This window comes from Numida meleagris, chromosome 2 (assembly GCF_002078875.1).
Source record: "Numida meleagris isolate 19003 breed g44 Domestic line chromosome 2, NumMel1.0, whole genome shotgun sequence".
Classification (NCBI taxonomy): Eukaryota; Metazoa; Chordata; class Aves; order Galliformes; family Numididae; genus Numida; species Numida meleagris.
The window spans coordinates 122,630,123-122,640,883 of record NC_034410.1 but is presented as its reverse complement, the minus strand read 5'-3'; the positions used below and the strand labels follow the sequence as shown (position 1 = coordinate 122,640,883).

Here is a 10,761-nt window from a genome sequence, read left to right as displayed (position 1 = left end):
GTTAGCAGGAAATATCAATTCTCCAGCAAAGCAAGAATCCTATTTCGTGTTATGCTGGATGGTGGCTACAGGTTGAAGGGTAACTACTGGAAAACTTCATTGGAAACATACTACCTTTGATGAAAATGTGTATAAATATTTGGTAAATATCCCAGTGATATCCTGGGGTCTTGGAAAAGACTTCAAGTAGTGAGATTTCCGTTATGTATGTATGTATGTATGTATTTATTTTGTGGGGTGGTGTTGTGAAGGGGAGAGGGTAAAGAGAAGAATGGAGAGGGCACTACAGAGACTTTTAGGAACTGTGCATCCTGCAACAGGTGGTATAACATCAGATCTAACTGGGAATTAATAAGTAAATGTATTTACAGAATTCCATACCTAGACTGTTTTTTGTCCCCGTTCAATTTTTCAGCTGCAAGCAATAACCAGATAGTTTACTACTGTTAGGACTAAGAAAATCTTCATAATTGCAATTTTTCCGATCTATAGCTTCCAGTGAAACTTAAAGGAGACATAAATAAACTTTTACACATATTTAAAATCCATCATAGCTTTTACATCAGCATCTCTCTCAGTCCGTCACTGTTTCCTTCCCACTCTATGACATTATATTCCATCTGAGCAAAAGGAGACACTTTTTTCTGCTCCTTTGTTATGCTTTCACTGGAAACATTCAGTGTCTGTAATTGCCAATTCACAGTGCAACAGAGGCCAAAGAAGTGATTTAGCATTCATTCAAGCTGTTCTATTTATAATTGTGATAATAGCTCATAGCATCAGATAGGGGAACAAAAACAACAACTGGTTTCAGCAGAGACTGTGTTAATAGCACGCTGATGTCTGGTTGTTGCTGAGTGATGGGATAATGCTCAGGGTTGGGCTGGGCCACTTGATGGGGAATAGCCTCTGCCTTTATGGCACGGCAGCAGGGGTTGGGTGCGGAGCCAGGGCAGCCAGCCTGAATTGGCCAGGGGGTTATTCCATGCCACATGACAGCATGTGGAAGGTTGTAAAGCTGAGGGGAATTGGCCTGGGGACTGGCCAGTGCTCAGGGGTTAGTTAGGCATTGGTCAGTGAGTTAGCATTGCTACTTTCTTTTTTCATTCTTTTCTCATTTCATTTTCTGTTTTAGTAAACAGTTTTTGTCTCCAGCCATTAGTTCTAGTTTGTTTCCAATTCTTTCTCTCATCCCACTGGAGGAGGAGGGGAATGGATGAACAGCTGTGTGGTGCTGAGTTCCCTGGTAGGTTAAACCACAACTGTCCTTTCTGGTGTACAGTGCGGGGCTCAAACAGTTGTGATAACAGCAGATCTGACCAGTGTTTGTTAAAACACACAGGACAGGTATCTAGAGTTGTGGGCACCACCATTTTTTTGGATCTTTGCCCTTGAATAACTGCAGATTCTGAAAAACTAGTAAAATATTTGGAAAAAGTGTGTTATAACCCTGATAATTCTAGGGAGACACAAATTACTGCAGTGTGCTGGGGTCTGGACCATGCCTACCTATCCCTATTCAACACTATTCAGCACCCTAAAGGGAAAGAGGTCTCTGGATCTGATGACAATGCAACAGGCCCCACAGCTGATCCAGTCCCTGCAACAGGTTCTGTGGTTGCTCCCATGACAGGCCCTTCTGCTCCTCAGTTCCATTGGCAGGCCTTGCCATTCAATCACAGAACTAGCAGTATAGTCAGCCGCATATGATGAAGATGATAAAAAAATGCTGCAAATGTCATCTTGTTTAGTAAGAAAGGAAAGTCCTACTAAGATGAGAATGAAAAAAGAAGATGAGGATTAGGCAGGGCCATCACAAGAATGGGAGGAGGAAGAGGCAGAACTCACAAAGGAGGCAATAACAGTCTGACTCCTAACTACATGAGTGAGCTGCAAGATTTGAGAAAAGGCTTCAGCTGTCATCCAGGTGAGCACATGGACATCTGGCTGCTCTGACGCTGTGATAATGGGGACAGCAAATTCAGGCAGTTGGGATTGTTTTCTGCAGGAGGAGGCACTGACAAAGCAGCTGGAAATGGAACACAAGCCTTCACCCTATGAAGGTGACTCTTGTAGGATGTGAAATAAAGATATCCCTTCAAGGAAGATCAGGTATGTTACACAGGCAAGTGGAGCACCCTGAAAAAGGTATTCAGTACCTGAGGGAATTAGCTGTGCTGGAGGTGATATGTTATATTGATGTGGAAAATGGGCTGTTATTCCAAGATGCACATGATGTCAAATGCCCATAACCCTTTCTATCAAGTGACTTGGAAGAGAAATGATTTCACATGGTGTTCTGAGCAACAACAAGCCTTTGAACAAATTAAATGGCAGATAGTTCAAGCAGTAGCCCTGGGGCCAGTCCATAAAGGAAAAGATGTAAAAACTGTGCCCTACACCACACCCAGGGAGAATGGCCCCACTTGGAGCCTCTGGTAGAAAGCACCAGGGGAGATGTTACCGAACTCTGGCGACCCTTTTCGTATTACCCTTGCACGCAGAGAACCTAAACCTGGTTCTGGCCAAATACCGCACGTAGCATCAATATGATATGCAGCACAATGGCCTTTATTAGTAAAAGCTACAGAACTATATAGTATTTCTTATCTTTTTACTAGACTGTTCCAAGTGTGTATGAGTCCTGGTAGCAATAAATGTCTGACAGATATTGGCATTTCGCATGGAAAACAGTTTGGGGAAATTGGTTCTCAGACTAGAATGACACCACCTTCCTTCTCTTGAAGGTTATCCTGATTAGTTTAATTGGGGTTAGACACATGAACTGTAATTTGTTTTCTCTCTCACAGAATGAAATACAGATACAGATACAAATTCACCTTTGATGAATTATGAAATGTTTAGAGTGAAACTTGTCTAATGAATGAGAATAAACTGAGGGGAAAAACAGCTGCAATGGATCTTCATCTATTAATAACAATAAAGGAAAATCATTCTCAGTAATTTGGAAAACCCTTAGGTCACTTGAAACAGGAGATTGCTTAATTGAGACAACACATTTATCTCACTCTTCCTAAAAACCCCAGTAGAGACTAGTTATGTCAAAGAATATTCAAAAAACATGTGCATGTGGATGCTTTTCAAATACTTAATACATGCTAACTCACGAAGGATCAGCTAACCCTTAAGGACTCCTTTTTCTTTTTTTCTTTCTCCCAGAAAGACTGAAATGATGACATCACAGAATCACGGAACGGTAGAAGCTGGAAGGGACCTCTGGAGATGATCTAGTCCAACACCCCTGCTGAAGCAGGTTCCCTACAGGAAAACACCTAGGCTAATTTTGAATATCTCCAGAGAAGGACTCTGCAGCCACTCTAGGCAGTTTGTTCCAGTACTCTTTAATCGTCAAAGTACAGAACTTTTTCCTTGTGTTTGGACAGAACTTCCTGCGTTTAAGTTTGTGCCTGTTGCCCCTTGTTCTGTCACTGGACACCACTGAAAAAACCCTGTCCCTGTCCACTTGACTCCCACCCCTAAATATTTATAAGCATTGACAAGATTCCCCTCTCAGTCAGATCATTTCCTGCAGCACTCCTGCTTGAATAGGTGAATACACTGTCCATTTTGTTTCATCTCTGTTTCAGCAAGTATCTCAGTGTATGCAGTTCCATCACTTTTATACTCTCCAATTCAACGAGATTCTCTGTTATTCTTAGAATGTTTTTCCAGTCTTTCCCATTTTTAATGCTACTTGTGTATTTTCAAGCATATTTCCCAGTTCTACCTCCAAATTACTGCTGAAAATAGGGCCCTTGGGTCCTAGGTAAAAGTTGAGTTCTGGATAAATTCCTGGAGAGTTTTACTTTGAGATGCTCCTAATTTGATAGTCAAAGACCAGTAGTACTTTTGTGAGTAATCCTCCAAGCAGTTGTGTTCCCATTAATGGTAATAACTCCTAAAACAAAATTTTTCATCTTGATTAGAAAATTATTATATGAGTATTGAGTACCAAAAGCCCTGCTTAAACATTAACCGATTCCCCCTATACATTAGACAATTTATCCTGTCAAAGAAGGAATTCAGATCAGTTTGATATCACAAAGCCATGTTAACTTTCCATATAGCTGTATTATCTTCTACATATCTGATTTAAATATTTGTTAAGAAATATTTTAGTGGAACAAAGTTAAGTTGACTGATCTATAATTCCCCAAGTCTTCCTTTTCTTTTTTAAAAGATAGATTCTACATTCATCCTCTGGAAACTTCCTGGTCTTCCATGTCTTTTCACATACAACTGATTATGGTTCAGAAATTGCTTTAGCTAATTCTAAAATGGTTTTCTTTAGATGTTGCTTACTTGAACACATCTACAAGGGCTGTTCCGAAAATAAGACTTCCTATTTTATTATGTTGACCCATAATGTCAGAGGCAGATGTTGGCAGTATGGCAGTAAAGGCTGCACCTTCCCATGAATGTTCTGTTAAATTTTATTAGTATGTTACAGATGGCAGCAGAGGGTCAGTCTGACAAAATGGCATCTAAAATGGAAGTGAGTATGAAGCAAAGTGTAATTGAATTCCACTCTGAGGAAGGAATTGCATCCATTGACATTCATCGATGCTTGCTGAACTTTTATGTAGACAAAACAGTGGATGTGAGCAAACTGAGGTGGTGGGTGGTGTGTTTCAGCAAGGACACCGTTACAGAAGCTATGAAACAGTGGGTCACCTCTGCTGGTGCAGATGTTCATGAGTACAGCATGCAGGCTCTTATTCATTGCTGGTGAAAATGCATAGCTAGTGGCGGTGACTATGTAGAAAAACTGAGAATTTGTTCTGTAAAATAGTGCTATTGTACTCTTTGCACCTGTTGTATTTTCTATGGAAACAAATATGAAGCATTACTTTCGGAGCAACCAAAAGTAATCTTGTCTATTTAGCTCGTCCTTTTCATTTTCTAGTTTGAATGTCTGTCCCTTCATTAAAATTACTATTATTATTATTATTAATTCTAATCACAGTTAACCTTTCTGGTAAAGATTGAAGCTTAAAACTCATCTCTAGCCTTCTCTGTAATATTTACTATCCTTTTCTTTCTGGTTGTGGTTCTGTAAGTCCCTTCTTTCTACTCTTCAGACATATCTCTGAAACCTTAGCTTGCTGATTTTGCATTCCTTCTTTTTTCTGCTTAATTTGATCTGAATTTTGAGATCCACATTTTTGTGTGGCCAGAGAATATTTCATATCAATCATCTAAAATATTTATTATCTTTATCTTTTTTCTTTTTTTATAGACATATTTTCCAGTGAAGATACAGGATTTTTATGTAGAAAAATGTGGATTACTGAATAACAAGAGGGTTAGTAAGTTAGTAAGTTCACTGACTCTCTAGAAGTAGTCTTCCTACTCCAGGGTTGAAAATCTACAGTCTAAGATTATCCTGTATAGATACTCTCAGTCTTTTGACTATCAGTTCCAGAGAAACCTCTGTATATATAGCTATGACTTCCTGTTGTCATTTCCAATGTAAGGAGAAATGCAGTTTGGTGTTCACTGTCCCAGTATATTAAAGTGCAGTTCAAGATGCTATAGCGGTGGATTAAGCTTTGTTGATAAGGTCTGTTCCCAGAACTAGCCTTTGGAGAAAATAATTAAAATACTGTATGGGATTTGTCTACCTGTCTAGATTCCCAATCTAGAAGAAAAATTGTCTCCTCACAGATTCAACTCTTATTTTGTTCTAATAAGGATCTGAAATAGCCTGGAGAAGATCCTGGCCAATCCCAAACCCTTTCCTTCTCCAAAATCTCAGCTGCAAAACACTGTTTTTCAACATAGTCACCACCACTAGTGATGCATTTTCACCAGCAATGTCCTTCTCTGTCCACTTGCAGGATAATCAAAAGATAAAGCATATTATTAAGGGCATTGTCCAAACGTCTCTTGAACACTGACAGGCATGGGGTATCAAGCAACTCCCTGGGAAGCCTGTTACAGTGTTTGACCACTCTCGTGGTAATTAAGTCTTCCTGAATGTCCAGTCTGAACATCTTCTGGCTTGGCTTTGTGCCATGCCTGTCCTGCTACTGATTCCCAGGGAGAAGAGCCTAACACTCCCTCTGTGCTTCCCCTCCTTAGGATGCTGCAAAGAGCAATGAGGTTGTCTCTCAGCCTCCTCTTCTCCAGATTGGACAACCTGAGTGTCCTCACCCAATCCTCACAGGACATGCCTTGCAGCCCTAGTACTACCACCTTTGTTGCCCTCCTCCAGACAATTTCATGAACTCCAAAATCCTAAAATTCAGTTTACCTTCTTGGCTACCAAGGCACACTGCTGGCTGATGCTGAGTCCACTATTGACCAACACTCTCAGATCCCTCCGGCCACTCTTCTCTGAGTCTGTCCTGTGTCTGTCATCATTCTGTCCCAGGTGCAGAACCTAGTATTTTTTTTTGTTGAATTTCATTATCTTGCTGGTGGCCTGGTGCTCCAATCTATCTAGAATCCTCTCCACAGAATGAACAGCACCTCCCAGTGTAGTATCATCTCCAAACTTAGCTGAAGTTTCACTCCAGGACTGCATCCAGGACATTTATATAAATGTTGAACGTGAGTGGTCCTAGAATTGAGCCCTGGGGAGCATCACCAGAGACCATCTGCCAGACAGATGTAGATCCATTTACTACAACACTTTGAGCTCTACCATCATGCCAGTTCATCACCCAGAAAAATGTGAATCTGTTTATCTCTCAGTAGGGCAATTTTTCCAGAAGGGTGCCATGAGGGTCAGTATCAAAGGCCTTACTGAGATCCAGAAGTATTATGTCCACTGCCTTCCTTTCATGCACCAAACAGGTGATCTTATTGTAGAAGGAGATCAAATCACTAAGGCAGGACTTCCCCTTGATAAACCCATGTTGACTAAGCCTGATAATATCTTTGTTCTTTAAGTGCCTTTCAATAGCACCTGGTACAATTCTCTCCATAATTTTTCCAGAGGTTGAGGTCAGTCTAACTGGTCTCTAATTTCCTGGTATTTCTCTCATGCTCTTTTTTCGTAGATTGGTATATCTTTAGCTAGTTTACAGTGAGCAGTGACCTTTTCAGATTCTGATGACCTTTGGTAAATTGTTGAGAGGTCTCATGGATTTATGAATACTGAGCTGATAATGTAAACTGTTTTGTTCTCTCAATCAGCTTGTTTATATTATTTTTTTTATTGTAGGCAGTAACTGGATTTTTTGGAGCCTACCTGTGTATTTGTTTAATATTATCAACAGGTATGACTGTATAATTCTGTGAATGGTCTATGATTCTATGATTCTATCAGTGTTCTCAGGTTGCACCAGAGGAGGTTTAGATTTGGTAATTCATCATGAAGTAGGTGGTTAAGCATTGGAAGGGGCTGCCCAGAGAAGTGTTGGAGTCACAGAATCACAGAATCACAGAATCACAGAATTGTAGGGTCTGGAAGGGACCTCTAGAGATCATTGTGTCCAACTCCCCTGCAAAGCAGGCCCCCTAGACCAGGTTGCACAGCTTGGTGTCCAGGTGGGTCTCGAATCTCCAGATTCAAGGAGAAGGAGGCTCCACAACCTCTGGGCAGCCTGTTCCAGTGCTCCATCACCCTTACAGTGAAGAAAGGTCTCATCCCTGGAGGGATGAGGAAGAAAGAAGAAATGTCTCATCCCTGAAAAAAAAGTCCTTGTCCCTGGAGATATTTAACAGAGTTGTAGATGAGGCACTAATGGATATGATTTAGCAGTGGGACTCAGTAGGTCAGACTGATGGTTGGACTTGATGATCTTGAAGGTCTCTTACCATGCAAATGATACTATGATTCTGTGGTAATAACATCAGCCTTTCTTGAATTGAGATAATAAAGGACTGGCTGATTTTGGCAACTTTTAAACTTTTTTGTCTTTATGGAGGAGAAGGAAGGAAGGTTTTTAAGAATGACAAGTTTGGGACTCACAGGGGAAAAATATATTTTCTAAACATACTGATGGAAAGCATGAACATGCAAACTGAGGAAGATAGCTTTGGGTAATAACAAACTAAATAAAGGATTTCAGTTGGAATTCAATAAGAACAGATCCAGCCTGTGTAAAGTTTAAAAGTCTATAATCACTTTGCCCATATTCTAGGTTTGGTGTTTTGCTTCTTTAAATTTAGTCTGAAATTACATCAGTAAATACAACTCTGGTAGATGCAATGAAATCTAGAAACTCTTCTCAGGCTTGTTGAGTCTGAATGGTGGTTTACTCCAGCTGCATATTAACACATGATCTCTCATTAAATTACACCAAAACGGATAAACACTGATCAAATACATCTGCTGACACTTAAAAGGTCTTATCTTTGCAACCTCACTTAGTATTCTGCATAATAACCGTAATCAAAATGAATTTGTGTGGAATTCATCATCTATTATATAGGTGCTGCATTGTAATTTTGTGTTAATTAATGGACATCTTTCAGAAACTCCATATTGCAGTGATATTCTATATGCAAGAAACAGACATGAGACATTTGGTCTTTTGAGCTGGATACTTATTACAGGAGCTGTTGTAATGTAAATAGATTCTTTAGGGCCCATAAAAAGCCTGAGTGAATGAATATGAAAAACAGATGTTTCAGATACCATAACATTCAAAATTCTGCTAAGGAATATGAATGCACTGCTTGGTTGAATCCTATTGGTTTTACCTAAAGAACACAAAAGCTGGTGAATTCAGGTCCGATGTCCTAAAGTGAATCAGGACAACCAGAAGGAGGAAACTGAAAAGATTCTAGCATGATTATGGAAGGATTCCCAGCCTTACGCATTGGTTACAGTGTTCACTTTCAAACTAAAATGAAGAATATTTGGACTTTAAAGAAAGAGAAAGCACTGCCATGCTTCACTCCACTTAGGCAGCAAGTTACATTTCTGATGTGTTCAAAGCTTCCAAAATCCAAATGAGAATAATAAAACGATTGTAATCAAGTCACTGCATTTGTTTTATTCAGAGTCATGTGATGGCTTTGGATAGATACTGGACTACGTGAAGGCTGTTTTTAGAAGAGATAGACAACATAAAAAATAGGATTAATCCACAGGGGCAGTGGGAGAGGACAAAATGCTGTAGGTGAGGTGGCCTGAGTTGCTGCCCACTGCAATGGCTGTACACATCTGTGGGCCGAACCAATTTCATGCAACCATTAGGAATTCACTTTTTCCCCTACAAGGGTTTGATTATCATTAATTAAAGCCTCATGCAATACTATATTTCTTCTTCCTTCTTTTATCTTCATTAAACATGTGCTGGTGATTCTGCAAGTTTGATGCTTCCAAATGTACATAATTGTAATACACATGGGGACAGAGTTTCTGACTTTGCTTGCTGCCTCTGAAAAACCTCTGTCTGCAAATAACTGTCAGAGGTATAGACATATGTCTAGCAGAGACCAAAACCTGACATCAGAAACTGATTCTCAGTCAATCTAGAACAAGAGGTCTCCAGCCAGCTTGTGGTTCAGATGTTTGTTTTCTGAAACCGTGCTAGATTATTTACTAACACAAAGGAAAGAAGTTTTCCAATCTAATGGAGATTTTCTTTCTACAGAGTTTCTAAAGTGTCTTAAATACTGTCTCTTTTGTAATTCAGACAAAATCCTTTTTGTCCACCTGCTCCCTTCTTTACTGAGCAAATGAAATTTTATTAAATTTTAAACTCTTAACAGTACTTACCAAGTAGGCATGTTTTGTTCATCCAGTACTCACTGAGATATAATTGATGACATCTTTGCAGCTTAAAAATACAGAATAAGCTATAGCAATTTATAGCAATTCCTATGGAAAAAACCAACCAACAAACAAACATACTTACAGTCAGCCATGTAAAATCTATCAGCATAGGAAGATCAGATAACACAGATAACTGTAATTTAATTTGAAATCCAAGATCTACAGTGATTTAGTAATTAGCAGTCTTGGAGTTTTGTGGTTTATGATATCTGTTCAGTCACTAATCTGACTTAAAACCTCTTATTCCAGTGAGATCCACGTACAGAGTAAAACAATTGTCATTATTCCTGACAGATAACAAAAAACTCCCTGGCTATATATCCATTTATATATCCAATTATATACACAAATATGTATCAAAATCTCTGTTTCGAATAACATTTGCATTTACATCCAAGTGAATGAATGTACAGTGGAATCTATGGCTCTACAAGCTACCATTGTAAGCTCCACAGGGAGATGCCGTGGAACTCACATTGTCTGGCCAGCTGCATTTCAGAACCCTTATCTCCCCACAGACTTACTGTCTGACCCACAATTAGTCTCTTTAAGTGCTACAAAAGCAGCACAGAGGAGCTGGACCACACATTCAGAGTAATCTACTCAGGTAATTATAATACAAATTGCTTGAACTGGACTAAAAATGTTTATCTTTCAAAATAATTTTGATAGGTGAATGAGACTTTGAATAGGCTTTATTCTTTTTTGCATGTAGAATGCATAGGCTTACTGTAAGATTCTGAGGTTTCGTCAGTTAACTTGAGAATTCTAAGCAACGCTTTCCAATACAACATTTAAAAAAAAGTTAAAAAATGGTATCACATGAAAGGGAAAATAAAACTACATGTAACAACAAACCACTCTGCCCAGTTATTTCAAATTTGTTTCTTCTTCTTTCCAAAATGTAGGGAAATGCATAATATTTGATGTAAAAATTGAACAAATTATAAAACTTGGGAGATGTGTATCTCAACTGAGTATGGTGGGAGAAGCACAACAACATG

The 10,761-nt window shown here is 39.2% G+C and overlaps 1 long non-coding RNA gene across 1 annotated transcript; it reads left to right on the top strand.

The window, feature by feature from the left end:
* On the top strand, positions 572 to 5,107 carry LOC110394593. The gene is made up of 3 exons (XR_002435727.1): positions 572 to 1,927; positions 2,009 to 2,112; positions 3,181 to 5,107. It is a non-coding gene; the product is annotated as an uncharacterized LOC110394593 (long non-coding RNA).